Source organism: Galendromus occidentalis, unplaced genomic scaffold (assembly GCF_000255335.2).
Source record: "Galendromus occidentalis unplaced genomic scaffold, Mocc_1.1 scf7180000075990, whole genome shotgun sequence".
NCBI classification, from domain to species: domain Eukaryota; kingdom Metazoa; phylum Arthropoda; class Arachnida; order Mesostigmata; family Phytoseiidae; genus Galendromus; species Galendromus occidentalis.
In genome coordinates, this window is record NW_003803980.1 from 13933 (window position 1) to 25937 (window position 12005).

Below are 12005 nucleotides of genomic sequence, written 5' to 3' on the forward strand. Positions count from 1 at the left end.
CTGGACCGAACTCCGACTCTACGTCTGAAAAGTCCTCAGGAGACTCCGGAACAGCTCGTCGCCATACCTGATTCCGGTGGCGAATGATAGTTTTGCCTTGTACGATCAAACGCAGCATCGCCCGGCCGATGAGTCCAGCAATTCTCGCGGAACACCGACTCCCATTCGCCAGTTTCACGGAGACAGTCTCCCCCTTCACGAAATGGCGGTCGGTGACTCCGTTCCTCCGGTCGAAGTTCGACTTGTATTCCTGTTGATATCCAGTCAGAGTTTGCGGAGTAGATCCGGTGGGTTTGAACGCGTCGAATGGAGTTCGGAGTTGTCGACCGAAGAAAACTTAGTTTGGTGACTTGTTCTCCACAGACGAAACTGGTGTAAAGTTATAAGCCGCGACGATAGAATCTAACGAGCCCGTCGAAGCGTCAATGCCATCTTTAACGGTCCTGACCATCTTCTCGGCTTGGCCATTGCTCTGTGGCATTCCTGGTGCACAGCGCAAATGTGTGAACGCTTTTTCGGCACTGAATTTCGCGAATTCCTCAGACGTGAACTGAGGACCATTGTCGCTGACCAATGTATCCGGCACTCCTAAAATTCGAAACAAACGCCGGAGGTAGTCAACCAACGCGGCCGAAGTCGTCGATGACATCCACTGAGCATCGATCAGTTTTGAAAACTGTCAACGACCACCACGAAAGACTTGCCCTTCCGAGGCTCGCCACAGTCTATGTGAACCCTAGACCAAGGTTTTTCGGCGCTGGGCCACGGACTGAGGGGAACTTTTACTGGAGCCGAGGAAGTCTGTAAGCAGCGAGGACAGCCATTCACGAAGACCTCCACGTCCTTCGTCATGCCTGGCCAGAAAAAGTGAAGGCGAGCCAGCGCCTTCATCCTACGGATCCCAGTATGCGCCCCATGAAGTGTCTGGAGTACCTGGTTTTTAAGTGAAGCCGGCACGACGACTCTGTCCCCAAACAGAAGGATGCCGCTGCTTAAGCAGAGCGACTCGGCTTCCAGAGCGAAAGGACGAAGTGTCGGGTCTTTCTTGTCGGCGGCTGACCACCCGTCTTCGACCCGACGTAAAACATTTGAGAGAACTGCATCCTTTGCAGTATGAGCGGCGACTCGTGCCCGCACGCTTCCGGATTCCAGAGCAGAATGCACTATTTCACAGAGATTAGCTTCAGTTGTGAAGTCGATTCCAGCTACAACCTCCTCTAGATCCGGGTCCCGCGCGTCAGCTCTCACCTCTTTGATTAAACGCGATAGGGCGTCCGCATGCCCGAATGCATCGGTACGAATATACTCCACGTCGAAATCGAACCCCACAAGTCGTAGAGCCCAACGTTGCAACCGTGCAGCGGTGCGTGGAGAAAGACCCTTCATGTTTGATGGTCGAAACAGAACCACCAACGGTTGATGATCAGTTTGCAGAATGAAGTGGCGGCCCCAGATAAATTTTCTGAATCGTTCCACCGCCGTAACGAGAGCGAGAGCCTCTTTCTCGATCTGCCCGTAGTTTTGTTGAGCTTTCGTCAGCGACTTCGCCATGTGGAAAACCGCCTTCACGTTCCCATCAGGGTAACGCTGAAGCAGGACGCCCCCGATTCCGGTCGGGCTAGCGTCCGCCGCCACGATCAAGGTCTGCCGGGGGTCGTAATGAGCGAGAAGAAGAGGTCCGCTCAGAATCTCCTTGATTCGCGCGAAGCAAGCATCGTGTTCCTTCGTCCAGATGAACTTCTGGTCGTCCCGGAGCAATTTCTCCAGCGGTGCCTTGAAGGAATGCAGTTGACGTATGAATTTCCCGTAGTAATTGACTAACCCGAGGAGCGACCGAACTTCTTTCTTGGAAATAGGCGTAGCCAATGCCTGAATTGCCGAGATCCGCTTCGGATCCGCTTCGATACCCCTTTCTGACACGATTAGACCCAGATACTTGACTTTCAACTAAGCAAACGTGCACTTCTCTAGTCTTAAATGGAATCCCCACTCTTGGAGACGCTGCAAAACAGCCAGAAGACGCTGTCGATGCAAGGTCGGATCTGGCGCCATGACAAGGATGTCATCAAGGTACACCAGGATACCTTCCAGTCCGGCAAGCGCTTGCTCGATAGCCTTCTGGAAGATAGCGGGAGCAGTCTTGAGCCCGAACACTAGCCGCTTGTACTTGAACATGCCACGATGTGTAGAAATCGTCGTATACGGCTGACTCTCCTCATCGAGCCGAAGTTGTAGATACGCATCGGCGAGATCAAGCTGGGAGAAGACTTTACTTCCGGAGAACTTCGACATGATTTCCTCCATGTTCGGTAGCGGATAGTTCTAATCTTTCAGGGCTGCATTCAAACCCGTTGAGTAATCAGCACACACTCTCAGAGATCCATTCGGCTTTTTGATAACCACAATGGGTGTCGCCCAATTCGATTGCTCCACAGCCTCGATCGTTCCGTTGTTCAACAATCGATCAAGCTCTTTATCCACCTGCTCTTTGAAGGCAACGGCAATCGGACGAGGCGGAAGATGGACAGGTCGGATGTTATCATGTAAATATAACTTGACCTCCAGCTTCGAACAACAACCCAGACCCTTCTCGAAAAGACGAGGGAACTCTGACTGCAGCGAAGTTGATGGATATGACGAATCCTCAACCATCGCGACGGCCACCTGTGATGGGTCCGTATCCCAATGGAGCAGGCTAAGACGTTTCAACGCTCTGCCACTGAGAAGGTTGTTCGAACCATGCTTCAGAACCATAATGGGTTCGCTACATTGACGATTCGCGTATCGGAGACTAGCTGCGAAGAAGCCCTCAGAACGTAACTTCTTTCCATCAGCCTGGGTGCATACCTCATCGAAGGGTTGTAGCGCGGGAGAACCCAATCCTTTCCAACACGATGCAGAGATCGTAGACAAGTCGGCGCCCGAATCTGCTCGGAACGTTACCCGATCTACGTTTACGAGAACATCGACGAAAGTGCGTCCCTCAGCTAGCTGTTGAGGTGACAACACAGATGTCATCTGTAAAGCGTTGGCTTGTGGCTTCGTAATCAAGCGACATACCCTTGCGATGTGTCCTACTTTTTTACAGTTCCTGCAGGTCGCCTTGCGCCACTTGCAGCTATCCTGGGAATGATCTCCTCCACAGCTCGCGCAGGAAGATCGCGAGGACTTCCCCCAGCGCTGAGGTTTTGCTTCTTTCTTTCGCCCAGTCTTCACTTCCGATACTCCCGCTTCCCTTGCCAAGGCTCCGGCATTACCATCGATGAGAGCGTCACTTTTGCGGGTCTCGTAGCGCTTGAGAACAGCTCGCAAGTCGTCTAGTGACATCTCGGGTTTATCATCCAGCGCTCGAATGATAACCGTGCGTATATGATGGTAAAACGAGTCCGATAACGAAAGCAACAATATGAAGAACTTGAAGTTGTCAAGCGTCAACGAGCTGAATTCAAACTTGTCGCCTTTGAGATTGGCAGCATCGATCATCTCGTCGCCTGATAACCCGGGGGATAAGCGATCTACGAGCAATGTGTCGTAGCGCCTGCGGAACAGAGACAGACGAGATCCGAACATTGTCTCCAGGAGACTGGTCAAATTCGCGTACGAGAAATCCTCCGGATTACCCGGTGAGGTTCGCGCCCGTAGACGACCGTACTCGTCTGACCCCAGAGCTCGGAGCAAAATTTGACAGCGTTCGGAATCTGACTCACAGTGTTCCCTGAGCAATACTTCATTTCGTTGGAACCATTGCTTGAACGTGACGTCCTTCGTAGCATCGTGTGTGAACTTCCCGACGAGGGTGAGCACGTGAGTCAAAGCCGCGGACCGTGCTACTGGCTCACTTTTGACTTCGACCATCGGCAGCGTCGCTGCCCGGCCAGTGGCTTGCCCCCCTCAGACTGGTTTTTCTGACTTGCACCGGATTGTTGAACCTTGTTTTTCAACACCGTCAGCTTACTGAGCGCTTGGTTGATCTGTAGTAAGTACTCCATGCAGCGATCTGCCCACTGTTCCCTGACTTTGATGGCTTCATCATTCTGAGGATTCGCGAACAGATCCTCCATGTCAGAGTCCAGCTCCAGAAGTTTGTCCCGTAGCGAAGTTAGCGTGAGCTCTTCGGTCAGGACAGAACAAACGTCCGCTCTTGCATCGCTTCTGAACAACGCGTCGATAGTGTTGCAGCGTACCGTAACTAACCGGCGAGTTTGTCTACGACGACCCAGAAGAGGGTTGTACAGCTCCAGCGAAGCCGCATTTTTGAGAGTCGTATGCATGGCAAGAACGGGACGTAATTGTCGGCTGCGCCAATGTTGAGTTCGTATGCGGCTAAGAAGGCTACACGGAGATGCGACGGAGAAGGTCCATCATCAGTCTCTGCGAAGGTGAAGTCGCCGCTGTCGGCAGACCGCCGTTCAGCGTTCGAAGAATGTGGCGAATGTGGCAGCCAGATCGTCCGACGCAGCGGCGACTTCGGCTAGCGTTTGAGTGAATCCAGTTCAGGAAGACGGGAAAAATCGGACACCGGTAGGTTGAGAATAGAGACCATCTGGGGGACCGTCATCTCAGCAGAAGCTCATCGCGGAAACCTCCCGCATCCGTCGAATGCATTAGCGGAATCCCGAGTCACAGAAGGACCTTCGGATTGCTGACATCGTTCGGAGAATTTCACCAGCGGCAGAACAATCTCATACAGCGAGGACATCACATGTCAAAAACCCCGAAGACTCGACGCTCGCTTTCGGCCGATAGAACAGTGAATACCAGCCCGTCCCACGTGCGAAGATCCGAGATGGGTGACGAAGACACGGACTCATCGAGAGCGAACGCGTCGACATCGAGGCAGCAGGCGTCGGCAGCGGACACCAAGTTGTTCAGCGATCACGTCGCCATTAGAAAAGCACTCCGAGCGGGATTCACAAGGAAAATCAACGAGTTAGAAGAAGCGATGAAGAACCTGACGACAGACAAGGAAAAGAGGGAGCGTGCGGAACGAGACTGGACACATATCGAGGACATCTTCCAGAGAATCAGAGAACAAGATAAAATAATCGCAGCCTTGCTTCTAACCTGCACGCCGGACCAGTTTGAGAAGGCAATCGAGCGGGTCTACAAGTACGAAGAAGACTACTTCAGGCTGTTCCACGAGATGAAAAAAGGCCAGGGAAGACGCGAAGCGTGATCAATCAGCAATAGCAGTTTCGCCCCAGCCCTCAGCACAGTACAACGGCCTGACACGATACTTCAAAGTGCCGAAGTTCTCGGGAGATTACAAGAAATTCCGGGAATGGCGGCAGATGTTTGATGCCCACGTACACAAGAAGAATTTAGATCCAGTCGAGAAGTACTCGCTCCTGAAGCAGTCCCTGGAGAGCCCAGCAGCAGCGGAAATCGCCCACTTGGAGTTCACGGCAGCCCAGTACCATGTGGCAATGGATTCCATCGCGGCGAAGTTCGGCTCAACACAAGACGCGGAGAACGAGCACGTCCAGCAGCTCCGAAGGCTCTTCCGGACAAGAGATCTCCACATGAACGATAAGTTTGTTGAGTTCGTCAGCTCGTTGTCCCAAGATGTCAAAGCTCTAGTTTCGTTGGGGAAAACGTACGAATCACTCTCTCTGTGGGTCACACCCAACGTTCTCGGCGCGCTCCCCGCACCTACGAGAGAAAACTTCAAGCGACAAAATTTCGAATTATTGACGGGGACAGACTCGGACAACGCGCTGAAGCTCTTATTAGAATACTTAGAAAGAGAAGTTTCCATCAAAAGGAACTCAAAACCCCTTGAGTCGCATAAGCAGCAAGGCTTCCAGAGCGCCCATCACAGCAGAGATTTCAGCAGTAGTAATGCGAGCAGGTCTTCAGATTATAGAACAGGAAACTGGCATGTCGCGAGAAGCGATGCTGGTAGAGGCAACGCTGCTCTTCTCACGCAAAGTCCAGCCGTAGATCAGTCGTGCGTCTTCTGCGCAAGCACTAAGCACGAGAGTAAGGATTGCAGAACTCAACTCTCATATGAGGAGAAGAAGGGACTGTGTGCGAGGAGCAACGCGTGTTTCAAATGTCTCCGAAGGAACCATTACGCGAAAAAGTGTAGAGCCAGGAACGTGAAGTACGGCGAGTGCAAAACAAAATCATTATCCCATAATGTGCGACGCGCGCACCAAAGCAACTCAGCAGGTGAAGTCATTCTCCGCGCGGTCGGCGTCCAGCGCGATCAAGCACACAGTCAAGTATTCCCACACTGGTCTAGCGTGGGCTAGTGGCACGAACCGGAGACGCGTTTGTCGCTTCTTTCTAGACACGGGCGCGGAGCGATCTTACATCGCCCAGCGTGCGGTGGATGCCCTCGACCTCAGACCAACGGGTCGGGAAAATCTTGCCATGCTTACTATCGGCGGTTCAATTTCGGAGTTCAATGGGATACAATGTATACAATTTGCGACTTCAGAGCAAATTTAACGAGCGGGATACAGTCCTACTATCAGTAGTCGGCATCCCGGAAATTGCCAGAGGGGAGTTCCCCGAACTAGAAGAGTCATTCGAATTGTCTCCGATCGCGGACGATGCCACGGGCCCGTCAGGATATTCTGATTGGACAGGATTTCCTGGCGAGCACTCTGGGCGGAGAGGAGCGGATCCTAGACGATCGCATTGTCGCGACTAGCACCATATTCGGATGGGTGCTAGCCGGCAGAGGCGTCCCTAACGAGACAGAAACAGCGGTCACTTCGTTCCTCACCGCTAACCTGTATCAGCCTGGAAGGGTTTGGCGCTCGGAGGTCGTGAGCATGACGTCACTCAGCGTAGCGTCTGGCGACCGTAAGATTTCTCTACCGTCCAGCGGTTCGGAATCGAACACGGAGGGAGCGGGTCGAGATTCGGAAGACGTCGCGGCAGATTTACAGAATCTGTGGTCGACGGAGCTATTGGGAATCGAGCCTCAATCAGAGAACAGAAAAGATGAGGATAGCTCAGAGCTAAAAAAATTTTCGAGAACAAGATCAAACGTTTGGAGAAAGGCCACTACATGGTCAGTTTGCCATTCAAGAACAACTTGCGAACGCTAGGAGACAAGGAGAACATAGCACGCGGCAGTCTCAATCGGCTACTAGCAAAAACAAGAAAAAATACGATTCTCTTGAAATCCCTAGACGACGAGATGCGGAACTACGTCGAAAAGGGTTATGCGGAGGTAGCAGCGGCGAAAAGGCCGGGACTCACTACCTCCCGTTGTTGCCGGTGATTAGGCACTGAGCCAACGATTTCCGCGTTTTGGCCGACCTGACTTCTTGAACGTGAAGAGAAGCTTAATTTGGCTGAGCGGTCGTCCGACGGCGATACGATTTCCAGTCCCCAACCGCTATCCAATCTCTCGCGCGAAGTACAATGCCGAGATTCACCGATCGGTGTCCCGCACTGCTCAGGGATACTCCAGACCTTCGTACGGCCGAGCTCCGCCTCAAGCGACAAGCTACCGAACTCGAATCCGTGGCTATCATTCGATTCAGGGATAGCCAGGGAAGGAATCCTCCCTGATCCGACACTGATTGCGATAACCACTTGGAGTGGATGATAATGCCGATCCAAGTTCTAATGTGGGAGAGAAATCTGTCCCCATCGGCAGCACCCACTCTGCTGCTATAAGCCAGAACGCAGATATCATACTTCTGTCTCAAACTGAGCCCCTTGCCGACCAAGGGAAAGAATCGCCGTGTATAATGCAAGTCTGTTTTTCAAGACCGTCACCGCGATCCGAGGCAGAGAGAGAACGATATGTCCGGATCATGAAATGACCCGAACCTTCCATTCATGAATACTCACTCGATCGACAGTCCTCCATGGAATCTCGGAGCAGAGTTGCGGTCTCCACCTCCGACATCGCATGCGAATCGGAGTGCCGCCCGAGCGGAAATGGGGAACATGTCGGAATGTCGAACAGCAGCTGATTATTTTCATAATCATTACGATGCCGATCCATTTCTGGGGAAGCATCACGAAGGAGGCGGTGAGGATAGTTACATTGCGGGCAGTCCGCATGAAATCACGGTCCATTCGCGACCCGATCCCGAGTGAGGTCTCTTGCTCAGTTCGAGGCCCTCGACATCAGGCTCGTTCGACCGCATTTATTCGTCCATTGACCGCGCCCCTCCGGCGTGAGGGAAGTCAGGGAGTCACTCTAAGACACTCCCGCAGGAAAGAATTGCACCAAAAAGAGGAAAAGATTGTACAGGTTCGCCGATCTGGAAGGAAATTCCTGATTGTTTTCTACCGATGCAATGCGTAATGAATGAGTTTTCTCCCTCAAATGAGCTCATTTTCTCGAATTCTCGGTCGGACACTTTGCGAGTTCCGTGTTCCATGTCTCACCTGTTCCATGATCTATTGAGTATGTAGTGGCAGAGGGATTCATTGAAGTCGAACCTGCGGAGGGAAGAAAAACCTGAATAATCGATACCTCAATTGTCTCAGCTATCAATATTCGCTCTCCCAATGCCGAATGCTCCGTTTTCGCCCGGTTGGGAACCTCTGCCGTAGACAGCAAGCTTCGCAGAACTTCTCTGCTTCGGAAGTCAAACACTCATTGTTAAGTGAGTGTTTGAGTCCTCTCACAGATTCGTTCCTGAATGTCGCCATAATTGTTTGATAGTTCACGTGGCCAAAACGCTCTTGCCATACATTCAAGGGCGTTCGTCGGATTTGACAGCTTTCACAGAGAGGCTTTCTTCGCTTAAACTCTACATTTCATCCGATAGAGCCTCTCCCCGCCCTCACGAACTCCGATCGCCAAAGTTTGTCCCTCGCGAATCACACTCAGACCCTCGCGGTTGAATCGCGCTTCGCCTCCATGATCAGTCAGCTCACCGATTGAGATCAAATTCTGATTGATTTCCGGAACATGAAGTACGTTCACCAACTTAGCGTAGATTAATTTTCCTTCAATCAGACTCTAGATCTCGATTGATCGCTCTCCAACGCCTTTCATTGTATGACCGCTTGCGGAGATAACTGGTCTAGGACTTTCCAAAACCTTGTTATCCGTGAACCAAGCTCTCCGATAAGACATATGTCCCCAAGCACCAGTATCAGCGAGCTAATCGTCATTTCCAAGGATTGGAGTTCGAACATGGAAGAGAAATTCGTGTGTGCTCTGTCCAGAATGGGCAATTTATAGGCTTCGGTGCTGACCAGCAGTTTGACTCGACTGTCCGTCCTTTTTGAACTTGTAGCACTGACTCTTCTTATGACCGATTCTCTCATAACATTTTCCGTGTTGTACAATCGAAGCAGAAAAATTTCTTCTTCGATTTTGTTTTCTGCTGAATCCTTGATAAGAAAGCCACGGACTCGTTATCAGTGGGTTTCAGATCATCCAGCTCGACCTTCTCTGCCTTCAATAATCGAGGAATCAAATTTTTGAAGGTTTGATTCTCATCGTCGATAATATCCAAGGTGGAAACAAGATGCCGATACTTTCTCTGTATTCCCAGGAGTTTGGAAATGATCTGAGCTCTGTCTATCTTCTGCGCGACATGTCTTGAGCTCTGAACCATAGATTCGACATTGGCGATGTGGGTATTCATATGCGTGTCCTCTGTCATTTTGTACGCGTAAAAATCTTTCAGAAGCAGGCTGACCGATACCCTGCGGCGGGGTACGCTAGGTATGATGTCACCGCGAGCTGCGTCGCCGAGGCTGTGTGGTTCAGCCCTGCCGTCGTGTGCAGGTTCGACCGCTCAGAAATCCTGTCACGATGGCACTTTTTGCTTCCGTCTCTAGTTTCGATTGGGCTCAAGATTGAGGGTCGCCAGAGCACACCGTACGATCGGAAGGAGACGGTTTTGACGTCGAAGACGTCATAGCTCTCAGTTTCAGCGAAAATCGTCACGGAGAGGGAAATCACTACGGAGCGCAATCAGCCAACCAGAGACCGGCGAAGAGTGTGTCGCCTGGGAGAGGAGGAGCGCTAGCAGCACAGAGCAGCATGGAGCGCAGCTCCACCGAGACCGACGACGAGAGTGTCGCTTGGGAGAGGAGGAGCGCTGGCAACACAGAGCAGCATAGGACAGAGGTTCCCAAACTGGGTTCCGCGGGAACCTTGGGGTTCCGTCGCTCTTTTCCGGGGGTTCCGTGAAAAAATCTTGGCGGAACCCCAGTGTTCCGTGGGCTGCTCTTCGCGCAACTCGGGGTTCCGCGACGAGGTTTTGCTTCCACATGTACGGTCATATACGGGCCCTAGGTGTCGTAGCCCTGTGGGGAACTTCTTTTCCTGATTCCAAATGTCTTCCTCAATTCCGAAGGGGATCGTTCTAATTGGCGCATCGATCGGCATCGAATGCACACTGCGAAGGTCGTTGCACAAGGCACGTTCCCACTAGATGAGCATTTCTAATTTACGCAAGAATTGACTTAAGCAATAAACATTCGGGTCTGGTTAATAGCTGGAAGGAAAGAGCAATTGACAGGAAAGAGCAATCGAACTATTTTAAAAATGAGGAAGGGTTCCACGGAACACCAGGGGTTCCGCGAGGGGTTCCGCGGAAGAAAAAGTTTGGGAACCTCTGGCATAGGATACCGTCTCACAAGCCAAAATTGCAGGAGCCAGAACCGCAGAAGCCAGAAATCTCAGAGGCCGGAACCTTGGCTCAAGGTTGGTCGGACTTGTGCCGCCTTGACGCAAAGCCCAGCTTGACTTGCGGGCGGGGCCCCCGTGTATCGATGCTCGATAAACATTCAAGCTAACTGGAAGAAAGAATCACAATGATCACGGATGCATTGCATTCCTACCCCGCTCGCTGAGGGGATCTTATACTAGTGGAGCCATCTCTTAAGTTCTACTCCTTAAAATTGGAAGCGACGCTAAAAATGTATTTCCTCAGAGTCTTCGCTCCGGTCTCAAACTCATTCGTCCGGCGGATCAAACGATCGTTCGAGGAGTTATGCCTCAATTTCGATTCCAGAACCGCAGCCACTCTCGCACTACGCGAGGATCCAGATTTGAGATGCAGATTCGTTTTTCTGTGGTCAGGCAGCGATGGGGAACGGCGAACTCTGGCTCACGGGACCTCTGGCTGGTATGGTATGGTATGGTTTTATTGATCCTCTCGAGCCTATATATACATATAGGCATGAGACCCTGTTTCAGGGGCGATTTCTCAGCAGATCCTCCGGGTTTCTCTTTCCCCATTCTTCCAGCAGTCTTCTTGTTTTCCTCATGAGATTTTCGTCACTTTGTTCAGTGAAACTCAATCTCCTAGCCACTTCGTCAATATCGAAGTGGTGAGGAGTGCATTCCGTCATAATGTGAGGAATGGTTTCTTCGTCTAAGCCGCACTTCGAACAGTGCGGCTCGATCCGTTGGTACTTCGCTCTATGCGACCTCGTCGGTAGCATCCCTGCTCTTGCTAGGGCTAACAGAGCGCTCCCCCGACTATTTTTATATAGTCCATATGTTGGGGTGGCTGTATCCTTCCATATACTGTACAATTCCAGGCTGGGTTTAGAGTTCATTCCCTCTCTCCACAGCTCTTCCATCTTTTCTCTAATATGTTTTTTCACCGTATTATTGAAAAGATTCATTCTCGGTCTGAGGTCCTCTGTGTATACTATCGGTATGTTTCCGCATGAGTATTTATCGCTGAGGTGGCGCATTCTTCTGAGCGCTGCTGTCGTTATCTTCGTTGTGGCCATCATGGACAGTATCATGCGTGGCCACCGGCCGGGTTCCATCGCGCTTATTCTCGCGAAATATCGGATCTTGCTCTGCGCTTCTCTCGATTCGAAGGTTGACCACCCGAGTTCGCCTTGTACGAACTCGTTCGCAACTTTATATTCGTTTATTCCCAGTGCCCATTTTCCAACTGCAGTCTGAATTCTTTCGAATTCAGCCGTCATTTGGTTTGAGGCCCGAGACGCTAATACCGCATTCGCGTATGTGAGTCTCGGTACTCCCGTTGCCTTCCATTGTATTCGTGTGATTTCGAATCTGTTAAAGGTCCATAAACATTGGG

At 51.4% G+C, this 12005-nt stretch overlaps 2 pseudogenes; both read right to left on the bottom strand.

The window, feature by feature from the left end:
• Positions 1-337: 337 nt before the first annotated feature.
• On the bottom strand, positions 338-4271 carry LOC100899022 (uncharacterized protein K02A2.6-like; annotated as a pseudogene).
• A 3897-nt stretch (positions 4272-8168) lies between these two features.
• The window catches only part of LOC114828536 (uncharacterized), a 6038-nt pseudogene continuing 2201 nt past the window's right edge, over positions 8169-12005 (bottom strand).